This window comes from Pangasianodon hypophthalmus, chromosome 19, assembly GCF_027358585.1.
Source record: "Pangasianodon hypophthalmus isolate fPanHyp1 chromosome 19, fPanHyp1.pri, whole genome shotgun sequence".
Classification (NCBI taxonomy): domain Eukaryota; kingdom Metazoa; phylum Chordata; class Actinopteri; order Siluriformes; family Pangasiidae; genus Pangasianodon; species Pangasianodon hypophthalmus.
The window spans coordinates 16,292,923-16,310,422 of NC_069728.1; the positions used below are offsets into that span (position 1 = coordinate 16,292,923).

Consider the following 17,500-nt stretch of genomic DNA (forward strand, 5'->3'; position numbering starts at 1 on the left):
TTCATTTTCAGTTAGCACTTAATCCCACTCAGGGTCACAGAGGATTCGGTGTGTATACCAAAAACATTGAGCACAAAGCAAAAATACCTTCTGGCAAAGATTCCCATCCATTATATAGCACCAAACACACACACACACAAACAATTTAGAGCCATCAGTCCACATCCCATCATGTTTTTGGTGGACTATTATTTTTGGTGGACTGATACCCTTTTTTAGTGCAAATGTGCTTGTTGGAACATCCCCTTCCAGATTTAGTCCTCCTTTGCTTTTATAATAACCTCCACTCTTCTGGGAAGGCTTTACACTAGATTTTGGAGTGTGGCTGTGGGGATTTGTGTTCATTCAGTACCAAGCGTATTAGTGAGGCCAGGCACTGATGTTGGTGAGGAGGTCTGGGGTGCAGTCGGTGTTCCAGTTCATCCCAAAGATGTTCAGTGGGGTTGAGGTCAGGGCTCTGTGCAGGACACTCGAGTTCTTCCACAACAACCTTGGCAAACCATGTGGTCATGGAGATCGCTTTGTGCACAGGGGCATTGTCATGCGGGAACAGGTTTGGGCCTCTTAGTTCCAGTGAAGGGAAATTGTAATGCTACAGCATACACAGACATCCTATACAACTGTGTGCTTCCAACTTTGTGGCAACAGTTTGGGGAAGAACCAAATACAGGTGGGATGGCCATATAGTGTGTGCTCAAAATGGATCATGTGTAAGCATATTTGACGTTTGGTCCAAAGTTTTACCTAAAGTTAGCTTAAGCCAGAGCTTTCTATCACCCCAAGCTTCAAACATAAATAAAACTCATAGCTATCCCTAAACAATCAACTTTCATCAAATCAAGAGACATACCTTGACCTGTAGCTACGCTGCCATTCCATCAGTGATTGTTTTCCTATAACGGCACATCCCAACTTATCCCATGTTTAACAGTGACACTGATGTAAAACAGGACCAGCTAGTGTTGAAAGTCACCCACAACACACCCACTAGCTATATTTATCCTGCATTTATCCAATGACATGCAAATTGGGATTTTAGGAAATCAGGGCCTATGTAAAAATTTCAAGAACGCAAAAAATCCCAGCAAATGCATTATTAATGCAGCAGTCCTTTCAAAAACATTTTTTACCAACATGTCAGCAAAATATGGCTGGTCTTAAGAGGATTACACAACATGTCAGAAATCTACAAGGTCTCAGTCAGATATTCAGCGAGCTGTGGCTTATCTCAGGCAGCGCTGCTTCAGTAAATTATTGTTGAGAGTTCTGGGTTGGATGCATCTGGGAAAACATGTCACCTGAATGATCTGAGCCTTCTGATAGTCATTTATTTTAGAACTCTAAAGGCAAACAAGTGACTAATCCGACAGATTTAAAACCAGAAGGCTTCTAGTAGAGTACTTCTGATCAGAGATTAGAGAATAAACCCTCTTCCGTGGTGCACTCTTAAAAGTTCTCCAGGCGTTCAACGTGCACCACGCAATACACACATGAAATTATCACTTCAACATGACTTAAATAAGAACCACACCAGAATATTAATTCAGTTTGTTATACAAGTATAAAAACTTACCTCATTAAAGGCAGAGATAAAGTTCAACAATAGTCACAGAGCTTTAAAAAAAAAAAAAAGACTGGAATGTTATTGCCAGCTTGTAACAATTCACACAAGTCATATGAAAAGATACAAAGGTTATCTCTTTAAAGTTGTAGTTACTGCTTCTATCAAGACATACATATGCTAATTTTATAAATAATTTTTTTTTTTAACTTGTAGTTCTTAAAAACAGTCTGAGAAAATTGAAAGTCACATTTGTGGTTTAAACTATTGATCTCTTGCTTGTAGCTTATAGAAACAAGAAGAGTGGAAAATCATAAGCTTTCATTTTGATAGCTCTGTGATTGGAAGTAGATGAGTTTTGTGAGTAAAATTTAAAATGTGTGTAAAGATGGTGAACAGGTAGTACTGTTTACATTATTGTATGGTTTTAGTCATTTTTTTAACATTAAAAAACATTAAAACCATCATTACAATAGACAGAAATATTTGGACACCTGATCATCACAAACAGATGTGCTTGAGGAACATCCCATTCCAAAACCACAAGCATTAATTTGCTTTTTGCTGCTTTAGTGAGGTGAGGCATTGATGATGTACAAGTAAGCCTGGTGCAAAGACCATGTTCCAGTTCATCCCAAAGGTGTTCAGTGGGGTTGAGGTCAGGGCTCTGTGCAGGACACTCAAGTTCTTCCACTTTAACCTTGGCAAGCCGTGTCTTCATGGAGCTCGCTTTGTGCACAGGGGCATTGTCATGCTGGAACAGGTTTGGTCCTCTTAGTTCCAGTGAAGGGAAATTGTAATGCTACACCATACACAGACATCCTATACAACTGTGTGCTTCCAACTTTGTAGCAACAGTTTGGGGAAGGACCACATCAGTTGTCCACAGGTCAGATGTCCACATACTTGGCCATATGTTGTACATCCCATCTAGAATGGCATTTTGTGAGAAACTAAGGCTGTGTCCCAAATATCGTAGTAACAAGTACCATAGGAAATAGTGTGGTGGCCTGGGAAGACCCTTCACAAGGTACTATTTTGACATTTTCTATTATATGTAGTTCTGAACGATACAGATTTTGTTGAAATAAACAGTTTCTTTCTTGCATGTATCTCAACCAGAAGTTCTTCCTTGGATAGACTAAAGGCAATAATTTATACTCAAGTCCCAGTCATTGAACAGTTAATAACTTTAGTTTGATACAGTGAGACTTAATTAAATCTCTAACGATGCTCGTTCTCAAGTCATGACTCTGTAGTATATAATAATAAAGATTAATTATTTATAATCTCCCTATGCGGTGTCACCCATGTAAAGATTTCTTTTTCTTGTCACCTCAGGGAGTTTTGCCACCATTCCCTCTGGCTTACTCATTAGAGAGATTTTTTTTTTTTTTTAAAGGAAGGGGCAAGGTTAGAAAGTAAATAGTTTTTAAAGTTAAGGTGACAAAATATATTCCAGAAGAAAGAAAACCCACAATTTTGGCAAAATTGGATTTTTGGGCTGTTTTTGCATAATCAGCCACAGCAACATCCAGGCCTTCCCCAAGTTTTAGAAAATAAAGGATGAGGACAATGTGTCTTCAGTTCCAGAAACTGTTGACACACATGAATAAATATGCTATGTTCCTATTGTTATTGTTAATAAGTCCAAGTATAAGTTTGATGTCTTAGGTTTTTCATTCTCAACTTGCTCATTTAGTTTGTTAGTTAGATAATTAGTAGATGATAGTGTTTAAAATGTTCCTTAGTACATATATTTACATTGCTAGACATATTTTGTGTGTGTGTGTGTGTGTGTTTTTTTTCTACAGTTCTTGAATGAACAGATACAAAGATACAAAGACAGATACAAAGACAAAAAGATCAGTAAGATTTAGATCTGAGTTTGTGCTGAACAAATGATTCGACATATTTGGTGTAAAAATGTTTTAGGGTGTTACTCAAGGAAAATATGTACCAAAACAACAAAAATCAACTGTAAGGGTCAAGAGTTAAATTAGGGTTAAGGTTCTTCATTCACATGAAATCAACCAAAATCCAACCACTTGATCCTCCTTTTCTCAAATTTGTACAAATTTCTCATAAGATCCAGCTGCACTGAAGAAGACTTTATTAACACCTCTGTTTTTAATCAGCAATTGTTATTTTTTTTCCACGAACAAGGCTTCTAATCTGAAGTGGCACGCATGAAGTCGATTCTCCAAAACACTGATGCTGAATCTCCATCCATCCTAGCTCCTTCACACTTCCTCTGAAGCCAGATGTTGTTAAAAAAAAAAAAAAAAAAGGAGGTTTCTGTAATTATTTTAATGAATGGGAGCCAGAATGAGGTTGGAGAGCCTCTTGGGGACTGACTGAAAGGACTGCACACATTTTAAAACCCTTTCCATGAAATATTACAAGGCCAAGCTGAGAAAATGTTTGTAGAAGACGTGTTTAAACATCCTACTTCAAATGGGGATAATAAGGAATGGATTTTTTTTTATTGAGTCCATATGTTCTTGTAGAGTAGAAAGAAAAAGAGGTGATTATCTTCCTCCATTAGTCTTCAGACTAATGCAGTAGAGATGACTGCATACCAGAAGGAATAATAAAATTATGTTGTGTGTTCAGTCAATATTTTGTGCTGTAATGCTTTATATTAAAGTTCTCATAACTTCTATGTTTTCATTAATTAACCAAATATGTCAAATAGTGAATGCCTGAACTAATTAATGTTTACTCTAGCTCTACTCTAACTGTGTCTGTAATGATCAATATACTGTATCTAATGCCTTAATGAATTTTTTATGGTTAACTGGCAAAATTGGTCTGTGAAGCTTAATGATGGATGCTAATATTTAGTAGCTAATAGAGGCTGGTGAGCAAACCAGCCTCTAGATGAACGAACAGGCAAACTGACAGACTTACTGACTGACATATTTATTTACTGACTTACTTACTGATATATTTACTTAGTGACTTACAGATTGGCCAATTAATTTACTGTCTTACTTATTGAAGTATTTACTTACTGACACTGACTTATTTGTTTATTTACTGACTTACTGATGTATTTATTTACTGACACTGACTTACTGACATATTTACTGACTGACTGACTCATTTACTTACTGACATATTTACTTACTGATTGGCATATTCATTTACTGACTTTTTGATGTATTTATGTACTGACTTGCTTGTTTATTTACTGACTTACTGACTTATTGACATTTATTTACTGACTTACTGAGGTATTTACTTACTGACTAACTTACTGACATATTTACTAACTGGTTCACTCGCTGACTTATTTACTTACTGACTTACTTAACATATTGACTTACTTATTGACTTAGATTTACTTACTGACTCACTGAGTTATTTGTTTATTTACTGACTGGATAGAACAAAGGCAGTATGTAAGGATGGATCCGATGGATACTGCCATCGTTCTATCCATCCATTCATCCATCCATCCAGTTATCCATGCATCCATGATATCCTGAGGGGAAATCTGGGAATGATGCAAAATCCTCTTTCTTTCATGGCTTCTGTGTTAGGATGTATGAATCTATATGCATGTAGTTGATGTACAGTATGTACAGTATGCTTCTGGGCTGTCTGAAACTGGGGACATTTGCTACTTTTCATTTTTCCAATACTGTAAAAGTCAAGTGAAGGTAAATGGCTGGGTTGAGTTTTGCAGGCTATGGCACCCTCATGATGTGACTGAGATTCTCACATCTGCTTTGTGGATCATACTGAACAAACCTGCTGAGATGTGACAACATCATCACAAAGAACAGATATTCACACATCTCTCCATGATGCTTCCCTGGTGCCTGTGTCTATGTGAAGTCATTTACAGCACAGCATGTGCTTCAAATTTCAGTGCTTTATAACAGTTATAAGCCTTATTTGAAGGCTGATTATCTTATCACTCAAAAAAAAGGAGCAGAGTAAAGAGTAGACTAGTTTAAACACAGGCATTACATTGTGTGTTAACTGTTCCATCAATATTCTGTGCTTCAATATCAGCATCTTTTTTCATCTTTAATATAAAGAAAAGATCTCACTATGATTTAATAACGTGTTCCCAATAACGTAATAACTCTTACAAATGAAATAACATTCACAATTAAATTGGCCACATGTGTAAAAATTGTAATTGAATAATAACATAATTTTATTGATAATGTAAAATATAATTGAATTATTGGGAATTTGTTCCATTTCCAGCTTAATTAAAAGTAATTATTTATTAATTATTACACAACAGCGCTGTTCAAGTCTCAGTCATGATTGGTCAGAAGGTGTTGATTAATTTTTTATAACACCAGCTCTGGCCGTAGTGCCAGCTGTAAGTCACAGGTTTATATTAATGCACTCGTTTTAGTTTCTATAGTAGCTACCAATTCACAAGGACTCTCCACACACTGTAAGATAAGACTGTTAAATCATTTTCTGTGAGGAGACGTATATTTAACATTTATAGACAGAGTCTCCAGTGTCAGCGCTTTTTAATTTAAGTTTTTGTAACATGACAAGCTGCATTTTTTTTTTATTATTATCTTAGAGAGGCTGGTGAAGGAATGACTGTTTCACAGATGGTCTACAATGTTATAAGTAACTGCAAAAGGATAAAACATGTGATCATTGGCAAATTGCTGTGGTATAAGAGGAACAATACACGTCAGGATGTGCTGTTATTGAAAAATAATCAGCTTTGTGGTGGTAACAGTGACTCTGCTTTGCATCAGGTGACATTACACCATGCTGTCATTATTTATTTTTCCTGTAACTACATGCGTACAAGTCTTATTACAGTAATGACAGTTTATTATATTTACTCTCTTTGCTTGGTCTGCCATTAACCTAATCATTAAGCTACAGACTTTAAATTAAACAATAATTTCAGATACATCAAGTCATCATGAGTACATTTTGTGTTTTCCACTGCGCCTCCTGATGTACATACATCCGGGGTGGACAAAGTACAGAGAAAGTATAGATAATGTGTCAAAATCTTACCCAATTTAAAGTGGAAGTATCCAGTTACTTAAGTGAAAGTAAAAAAAAATAGTAATAGTTGTTACTATTGAAAGTACACAAGTATTAAAAGGTGAAAGTTAATGTTTCTCTGTGAAAAGTAACTTTTATTACCTATATAAAACTGTTATATTGTTTTTGTTTTAAAGCAACTACACCATTATGCCTGAAAACATCATTCAAGCACTGAAAGTTTGCAATATTTACCATTACTTACTGGCTAGCCAATTTATGCTAGCTACTGAAATCTGTGCTAGTCTAACCTGGTGTTAGCAATGAAAAAGTGCAATAGTTTATTTTATTATTATTATTATTATTATTATTATTATTATTCCTTACTTGCAAATAACCTGGAAGATATGTAAGATATGTTTAATAATAATAATAACAATAATAATAATAATAATTATAGTAATAAGTACTGGATTAAGTCGTGGCCTTATCAAAAGTATATAAAGGCACCTAGCAAACCTGTTTGGGAAAAGGATTTCTGGTCCAGAATGCTTGTTTGTGTTTGGATGCGTCTAATGTCAGACACTCTATGGGCCACTGTAGACCCTGGGGGCGGAGCTTCGTGAACAAGGGCAGGGTTAGGGTTAGCTAATCTTACATCACTCAAGATTTTAAATATAGCGAATTAATGTTAGCAAATTATCAAGTTTGTTCAAATTAGATGGAGTTCATGCCTTCTAAGGAGGCAAAGAGAACATTTATGTTATGTGAGTACATTTCTTATGTACTTACCTTCTTACTTACTTACAATTGTCCTATAACAAAAGATATTCTGGCTGTTATAGTTCAGGAACGGGTGATTCCTGTTAATTCAAACGCAGACCAAACAATTGTGCTTAACTTCTTGTTGTTCTTGCAACAGCTGATGACAGATTTCCTCATCCATCAGCTCTTGAGCATGCTTTACAGTGCTTTACAACAATTTTATATACAATATGCATAAGTTTTATTTATTTATTTTTTTCTAGCTCAGTTGCTCAGTCATTTTCAGAACGCTTCACTGTAAAGAAGTTGGTTCAGCTTGTTGAAAACAACTAAACTGACGAAGAATAAAGCAGGTTCAAGGAGATCCTTTATTTCTGCCAGCCACTTGACACCACTCTGGATGTTTCATTCTTTTCAGTCCTTCATCCTTCATCATTGTTGGTTGAGAACCTTCCCTAACTACAATCTGCAGGACAAGAGGTTGGAAGAGGTGAACACATGCTGTATTCTCATTCAGCTCAAATAAGTGCTTGTGTAAGCGTGTCCCACTGCTGAAGCATTGGACTCCTGCATTCCCGCTGATCTACACTCATCCTCCATTACCCAAACACTAGGACATTTTGACCTGCAGCTAGACAAAGGTGGCTGCTTTAGATAAAGGATAGCTACTTGAAAGAGACAAGGCTGCTAGACAAGGTAGCAGAAAGCAATATAGAATGTATTGTATTCCAGCATATCTAAATCTTTTCCTAAATGAGTTTAATTAACCGTAAGATAAGGTGTCTAAGGTATTTTGCTCACATTGCATTATATTATATATATATATATATATATATATATATATATATATATATATATATATATATATATATACATAGACATGCAATTTTAACTAATAAAATATCTAAAGAATCTTAGATATTTTATATATATAAATATAAAATGTATATTGAGTAATGAGTAAAAACATGAGTAAAACAAATAATAAAACATACCTGAAAAAATCTATTATATCTTTTTTTTGTTTTAGCAAAATATAACAATATGCTTTTAAATGTACACAATTTACACAGTTTAGGACTGTTGCACGATACAGCTCATTTTGGAGGTAAAAATTTATTTATTTATTTACTTACTTACTTACTTACTTTATAAAGACATACATTGGATTTTTTTCTATGAAGCCAAGAAACACAACTATTCTTGAGGAACCCTTTTTTGTAAGTATTTATTTATAAAAATATTTCTTTATTTAAAATGTATATAATACATGCAGCTTAACATCAATATAATAGCAGTGTTTTTGGTAATGCTTTTTTACAGTGCAGTGTGTGAATCACTGTGATGTACCAACATATGTATTTAAAAAGTATTGTATATGGTAATACAGATAAATAGGTACAGTATAATTATATAGGCACAAAAATGTCAAAAATGAATTCTGAATTCTCTGCAGTTCCTGGTCTCACAGTTTGAATACCGCTGCCAGAGGTAGAAAGTCATCTGGAACTGTCCAAATTGTCAACATTTGTTTTCCACGGGTTGGCATTTCAGCTAGTGATACAGATAATGTGGTCTAAAAGTCTACAATGTCTTCTGCTAGGGAATATAAGCATGTTTTGATCAGCCATTCTGTATCTGTTGGGAAAATTGTAAGTGGTAAAACCTCAGCTTTTAGCATGATAACTTCCACCCAAACATACTGCCAACACGATTAAGACCTACTCGCAGTGGAAGTCTGCTAGAGCACTTAAAGTATTAAATCATCCATCTCAGAAGTCCAACCTCAATATAACTGAAGTGGTGTGGGATCAGCTGCACACCGAGAAGCTGCCTGGAAGGATTAGCTATAGCATTAAATCTGATATTCCAACCTGATTTCACCCAAAATTTGTACAAATTTAAATCAGCAAAAGCCATGTGGTTGCATTCGGTTCTACTTCATACAAATAAAGTTGTAAGAAAAGGTACAAATCTTATGCTAACCCTTAAACTGTTATATATAAAACTTCATACTCTTTTATACAATTTGAGTCTTGAATCTTGTGTTTCATGTGCAAGAGTGAACCCATTTTGAAAAATGTTTGTAATTATTAATGTAATAATGTCTATTTTCATTTATTCTAATGAAATATTGTGCTATTTCAAGCAGGCAGTTCACTATGAGGAGCAATTGATTAAAATATCATTTTTATGGTCTAGGCCATTCATTTCATAATTTCAGTTTAGCATTCAGTCATTTCAGGTTAGCATCCAATCAAATTCATCAATGTAGGAAAACAAACTATTAAGTATCATGCTAACTCGTCATGCCCTGACCTTTTCATGCTACATAATGGAGTTAGCGCTATAGCTAGCCATATACTTGAGTAAGCAAAGACTAGTATAAAATGAGGTGTCTTGTTTACCTCCCTAGAAGGCATGGACTCCAGCTAATTTGAAAAAGCATGTTGAGTGATAAGTTTCAATAATTTGCTAACATTAAGTGGCTATATTTAACTAATTTAGCCTTTATTCTTTGCTAATGCTGGGTTAGATTAGCATCAATTCCAGTAGCTAACATAAATTGGCTAGACAGTAAGTCATATTCTAGCTAATGGTAAATACTGGTTATTTACAGGATATTTTATTTCTGATTAGCTAACTGTGTAGCATTATTCATGCATATGACTAGCACACTTAAAGAGATTGAATAATGTTTTCAGGCAAAATGGCGTAGTTGATTTAAAATGAAAATCATCTAACAGTTGACGTTTTATGGTGTATAATTGCAATATAGTTTAGTTTTCTCTAAAGAGAGTGTTTATTTAACATTTATGGAAGGAGTCTCCAGTGTCAGTGCTTTGTAACAGTCAGAGGTAAACTTTTTTTGTTGTTGTTTTTTTTTTGTCTTACAAGAAAAGAGAGATTGGCAAGGGAACAACTGCTAGAACGTAAGAGATAACAGAACTAAATTGTTTCATGGACGTTCTACAACAGCTAGCTATTACATTTAAGATTTGTCCACTTCTGTAGGTTTACATTATATTATGGTCCATAACAGAAAGATACATGATCGTTGTACAAAATAAACTGTCAGCTTGGTGTATTTCTGGGTCATTTTTTTCAGACATTATCTTATAACTATAACATCATATTACACTGACTCATCTGTTATTATGAGCCTCAGTGTATACATTATGCAAATTATACAAATTATACTAATCAAATGATCCTCAAAGTCAACTGCAGCTAGTGCTTGGCTACTTCTATCATCGCAGGTTGTGTGTAACAGCACAGCCACATGCGATGCTTGCTTGATTTGCATGGTGAGTCAGTTGACATTTTACATCAAGCTCTGTAAAGCTGCTTATGTGTTTTCTGGTATGTGATGGAGGTGCTGGAGATTCTGAATTAGGACTTCTACCTGATTCAAACTCCCTATTTTCCTCTGGTGTGTTGAGTATTGGGTATTTTATGTAACTTCTATATCACTGCAGGCTTACTTCAAACCCAAACATCTGGGGAAATATGTACAATGCACTATTTGAATTTATTCATTAGGAAAAAAAGATACAACAGCATTCTTACTGCTCCATTTGGCTTTAAATCTTGTTCTTGATCAAGAGATTTAAGTGAGGCAGCTTATATTATAGAACAGAGTTGTAAAGTATCTGAGTATCTGAGTTCAGCTTCAGGGAAAAGTGAGGATTAGAAACTTGTCTCCAGTTGTCTCTGCTTCAGATAGGTTGTACACAAAATTTTGCAACCAAATTTTCAGCAGCACAGGATGCAGTAATCTCTTCATCCCATTCAAGATGTCGGAATCGGGGGAAAATGTTCATATGCACGTTTTTACCGCAAACCATCGCATCGGACAGAAGACTGTTATGGTTACAAGGAATTGGGAGGAATCATTGGTCCGAAGATCGTCGTCTTTGTAGCGCCCGTTTCATCACAGCTAGTTAGTTAACTGTCATATCAATGAAGCTTAACTGTTTTAACTTCCTATTCCGCTAATATAACTAATTTAGATTGCTTTAACAAATCTACATAGCTTACCTAAAATCTACATCAAGAAACTAGCTAGCTAATACTAGATAGCTAGGTCATGTTGTTACTGAGGATTTGCTTGTAATGGACATGTTTAGCTAGCTAACTTTGCTCTTGATGCAGCACCTCAGCTTTCACTTCGGCTTCTGTGGCGTCCTCGAGGTTGTAAACGTCTTGAACGTGCCCACAGACACCAACGTTGTAAGCATCAAGAGATCTGTATGCCTTCAATTTCTCTGTAGTATAATTGCTTGGAGTTTCTATTAGATGTGTATGTGTGTCCAGCCACTGCAGGCTAGGCCACAGGGTTACACCAGTTTAGCGGAGTAGCACGCTATGTCTTTTAGTTGTAATCCATGTGTGACAAATAAAGAGTTCTCATGATAATAAGTGGATAACATTTTAGCTAATGTAATCATAATATGATTCCTAAATAAAACTCTCAATAGATTTTTCAGTCAGATTATAATGTTAATAATAGCTAGCTAACCAAGTAGCGTCAAGATGGTAAGCTTCTCGGGCATCTTTTGCAATCAGGTTGTGCGCAAATCTCTTTTTGTTTACGAACACAGTGTGTAAAATGAAATTTAAACAGGTCTGTAAGATGCGCGAATACATTTTGGTGTACAGTCTTGCCATTTTGTGTTCAATTACACCAGTCTAATTACACCATATTTGATAAATGTGCTGTTATTACGATAGCTGTAAGTGAGCAAGTATGTTAGAGCATGATTATTATATGCTTAACTGTAAACAAAAGAATCACAGTCTTTCCTAAGAGGCTACATTATTCAGATTTGGTAATCACTTCAAAAAGATGAAACAGGTTTGTTTTTTTATATATATAATGTCAGTGCCAACATCAGGATGGTCCATGTGGGAGGAAAAATGGAAATTTCTTCCACAGACAAAGCTGAAAATGAGGCTTTAAAAGTTTAAAGCAGAAGCTCTGTCGTATGTTTGACACCCACCAATAGGTATTACCTTTTTAAAGGTGTTGCTTAGTTCTATTTAAGATGTAAATGAACATCCCAGCTCTTATTAAATGTCTAATTTTAGAAGAGTTTGGCAAGCCTCTGTGCAAACACAATGGGAAATGTGATAATTAATCTGATGGGGGAAAAAGTCACGAGAGAGAAGCAGAGGGAAGACCTTGCAGAATATTTTAAAGCTTTGTGGAACATGGAGACAATACAATTATCTTCTGGAAAGCTGTCTAAAAATGCAGAACCCTATTGTTTCCCTTTCAGAGATGTTTCAAAGTAGAACCTCTTTACAGAGTAAAAAAAATCGGTAAATATCCAATACATCCTGGTGCAGATGAAATGTTTTTATCATTATGGGAGTGGTCTCTTCCAGGATGACTCCTCCCCATTCACATGGCATGAGGGCCTACTGAATGGTTTGATAGATCTTAGAAAATTATAGAAATCATATACTATGGTCTTAGCTATCAGCAGATATCAACCCAATCGAACACCACAGGGAAATTTCTGCTCCAATACAGTTTCATAGACGTGTAGAATTGATGTTGAAGCTGTTTCTGTAGCTTGTGGTGACCCAACACTTTATTAAGACATTTATCTGTTTTTTCCTTTCATTTTCAGTCACCTACTTGAAGTGCTCCCATTAATTGTCTTGAAGAAAATATATATTTTTTTTAGTTTCCATTTCCATCATTTGCATAGAGAACCTGATTGGCTCTTATATACTATGATGCAATAACACCTGTCACTCTCCAGATTTTCCAGCTGCTGTTTCCTAATAGAATGATGCAAAACCACAACAGTGGATTTAATTATTGTGAATGAATTTTAATCTTTTTAATGCTTTTTAAAGGTTACAATGATTAAACACTACATACTGGTGGATTTCCTGTCCATGAATATCTGATGATTTATAAAGAAAATAGAAATCATCAGATAATAGACCCTTCAGAAAATAAACACTTTAGATCGGAAAATAGACTATTTAAACTCTATTTGGAATAAGAAAACGAAACAGCAAATTGTGTGGTACAAATACCAAGGAATTGGGTAATTATTGTGGGGTAAAAAGAAAAAGCAATAAGATAATAACTCATAATTGGATATTTATTTGGAGTCACCGAGTGCTAGGTAGAAATATAACTCAATAAATACCTGTATAATTCCACATTTATACAGAACTGGAAATACCTTAAAATATTATTGTTGTTTTTGGATGTACCACAGTACTTTTGAAATCTCAATTTTGATGGTATTGGTTCATTTTCTGATTGTAGTGCTGGCTGTAATTTAAATCACAGGTTTCTACAGACATTTATGTAACACTTATGGAAGGAGTCTCCAGTGTCAGCTCTTTGTAATGGTCAGTAAATTTTCAACCAAAATTCTTTGATACTTTTTGTACTTTCTGGTTTCTCAGTAACATGAAGAGCTGCATTTTTTTTTTTTGTCTTTTAAAAATTGTTAAATAGCTGTGGTATAAAAGGAATAAAACACTTTGGGTGTTTTATGTGCTTATGTGCTGTTACAGGAAAATACATCACCATACCACCATCATGGAACTTTCCTATAACGGCACACCACCAAGTGTTTTTTTTTTCCTTACACATCACTGTAGAAATAATGAGTCTCTAATTATTAACTAATAAATGAGAAGCTAAAAGATGGCCATGTGGTGATTCATGACAATATGGCAAGATTCTCTGTAACAGTGTATTCCCTGTAAATAAGCCTGCTGCACTTTTCCCCAGGAGGCTGATCTCATGCTTTGTAGCTGACATTAGAAGTACTGTAACCAGTTGTTCTGTACACACAAGGGTTCATGCTGCCTTTCAGCAATAAGACAATGACTTTTCCGCCTCTGTGGACAGGTGATGTATGAGGCACTGCAGCACAAAAAGATAAATAGACTCTTGTTTTAGGCAGTGTGAGAATGGACCTGGATCTTCTTGGGTCCTCGTAAGCATAAAAGTGCTGCTGTTTTATATTTTAGACATGATCATCAGATTTTTCATTCTAGTCTCTTGATTACAAAGAGCTTTCACCATAGAAATATAAAGGCTCAGAAAAACATTCATCAGCGTTGAACACTCTGAATAATGTTTAACAAATAATGATTGTGATTGGTCAGAAGGTTCTGATTATTTTTCAGTAACATCAGTTCCAACAGAATGTGCTGGTTCTAGTACATTTTGTCTTATTAACTTTAAAAGGGAGAAAAAAGTAAGCCTGTTGAGAGAATGACAATTTATAGCTGCCATAACGTACGCGATTACAGGAATTTTCTTGTTTCGCTGATGTTCCACAACAGAAAATGTAGCTATAAACACACAAAAAATCTGACATGTCATTGTTTCATTGTAAACAATTTTATTTGTGGGAATATTGTATAAGAGGTATAAGAGGAATAAAACACTTCAGGACATGGTGTTACTTTGGGATGGTAACAGTAACTCCACTTTGTGTGGCTGCATCACACCACACCACCATGTGGTTGATTAGTTTCTTATAACAGCATACCCCCATTTATTTTTAAATTTTCCTATAACAGCATGTCCAGTAAATATAAAATATTATAGACTATATACCATATTATATTTATGGTGTTATAATTATGTAAAAACATTTACAGCACAACTATTCTGTCCTCATTCTATGCATATTCTCAGCTCAGCTCGGTGACTACACTTCCCTAGCTCAGTGACTAAACTCCACAGCTCAGTGACTACACCCCCAAATCGTTGACTAAATCCTCCAGCTCAGTGATTACACTCCCCCAGCTTGGCGACTACACTCCCCCAGCTTGGCGACTACACTCCCCCAGCTTGGTGACTACACCCCCCCAGCTTGCTGACTACACTCCCTCAGCTTGGTGACTACACTCCCCCAGCTTGCTGACTACACCCCCCAGCTTGCTGACTACACTCCCTCAGCTTGGTGACTACACTCCCCCAGCTTGCTGACTACACTCCCCCAGCTTGCTGACTACACTCCCTCAGCTTGGTGACTACACTCCCCCAGCTTGGTGACTACACTCCCCCAGCTTGCTGACTACACTCCCTCAGCTTGGTGACTACACTCCCCCAGCTTGCTGACTACACCCCCCAGCTTAGCGATTACACTCCCCCAGCTTGGTGACTACGCTCCCCCAGCTTGGTGACTACACTCCCCCAGCTTGCTGACTACACTCCCTCAGCTTGCTGACTACACTCCCCCAGCTTGGTGACTACACTCCCCCAGCTTGCTGACTACACCCCCCAGCTTAGCGATTACACTCCCCCAGCTTGGTGACTACACTCCCCCAGCTTGGTGACTACAACCCCCAGCTTGGTGACTACACTCCCCCAGCTTGGTGACTACAACCCCCAGCTTAGCGATTACACTCCCTCAGCTTGGCGACTACGCTCCCCTAGCTTGGCGACTACGCTCCCCCAGCTTGGTGACTATATTCCCCCAGCTTGGTGACTATATTCCCCCAGCTTGGTGACTACATCCCCTAGCTTGGCTGCTACCCTTCCCAGCTTGGCGACTACTTGATGCACACCCCAGCAGTGACTGTTTGTGTAGTGTGAATGGTTTAGTGACACAAAGTCTCTGATATTTTCAAGCAGTTTTTATTTTCTTGGTGATGACTCATATAGTATGATACCCTCTGCAATGGGAGAAAGGGCACAATAATATTGCTTCTACAAGAAATTATTTGTCTTGTCATACACAAATGGTCAATAGGAACAGCAAATATAAAAACAAACCTGACATTATTCCTTGCAGCATGCTGTAAAAAAAAAAAAGTCCCTTTTTTTTTGCACTGTACCTCCAGTTCTCTTTGCAGAACAGACAATCCTCGTTGCCCACATCTCCACAACCAGTATTTCCTCCACATTTTCTTGTATTTTGGTCTTTTCTTTGCTTGTTTCTATACAAAGGTACTTGCTCTGTACTTGTTTCTGTTCTTACAGAGCTCATGTTTGTTTTCAGGAGAAAATGGGATTTGGAGGTCAGGCATGTTTTGTTTGTACACTTTGTAGTGTGGTTGCCCCTACGCCCCTACATTAAAGTCATGCAATGTGAAAGGGTCAGCGATTCTGAGATGTTGAAAGTTGTGTAGTATGCACTCGGCTTCAATGGGAAATCATGACAAAACCCTTTTAAAGATTTTATATTTATTTTTACGCATAGGACTCAACACTCGAACTCTTTGATTAGTCTCTTGGCTTTCAATCAGCAGGTCTATATTTGTGATATAGAACCTTTTTGAGTGAGATGCTATGTGTAAATGGTGTTAACTACCAAAATAACACACTCTACACTTCTTTGTAGCACATTAACTGTGCCTGTGCCTGGCAAGACCATGTGTTGTGATAACAGTTGTCAAAAGGAATCAAAATAACCATTTAAAAGCAGTGTGAAAATCAGTCTTTCAGTCTGTGTTCCCTTTAATGGCAGATGTACACTTTTATCATTAAAAAAGGATAAAGGTATAAAATGTCTCTGACGTTTATTGTATGTCAGACAGAAGTATGGCATACTCACTCATCAGCTCTGATATTTGCTTTAAAGAAAAGCCAGTCATGTGTTAGCGGCTTTTGAAATATACTGCTGCCAGTAAATGGGTAGCCTTTTGACCTCATTTTTTAATAGCGAATAATAATAAGACTTATGAGCTTAAGCATGTTCTTTCACTGCCTATCACAGTTAGGTTTTAAGAATTATTGGCTGCCAGATGAGCTTAATTTGTATAGATGACTGATAAATGTTACACATAAAGAGTTTATTGTAATCTCTGCTTTGCTTGAGAATAGTCAAGTGAAAGTGAAAGTGAAATGAAAGTCAAATGAAATTGACTCCTGAGGGCTTTCAGAACCTAATATTTGTGGCTAATCATGCATAAAAATGATGTGTGTATGAATGACGTACTGTACATTTAGACAGGAAAGATTACAGTGATTTCAGTACACATGAATTTGAACTTTCAACACAACGATGTAGTAAAATAGCACAGAGTTGTTTTAACATAGTCCTCCAAGTGAGTCATACAGTAGTTAGTTAATAATGGTAGACTTCACAAGAATCAGTGAAGTGCCCAATCTTCTGGATCATGATGTCGTTTTGTCAAAATGGAATATTATTCTATGCTGAGAAATATCTCTGATTAAAAAGGAAGGAA

At 36.2% G+C, this 17,500-nt stretch overlaps 1 long non-coding RNA gene across 1 annotated transcript in view; it reads left to right on the top strand.

Annotated features, from left to right (window-relative positions):
• LOC113532272 (uncharacterized) overlaps positions 1 to 4,167 on the top strand; it is a 42,603-nt gene extending 38,436 nt beyond the window's left edge. The window contains exon 3 of the long non-coding RNA XR_003403322.3: positions 3,728 to 4,167. This is a non-coding gene — a long non-coding RNA (uncharacterized LOC113532272). The remainder of the gene's footprint in view (positions 1 to 3,727) is intronic.
• Positions 4,168 to 17,500: the final 13,333 nt, after the last annotated feature.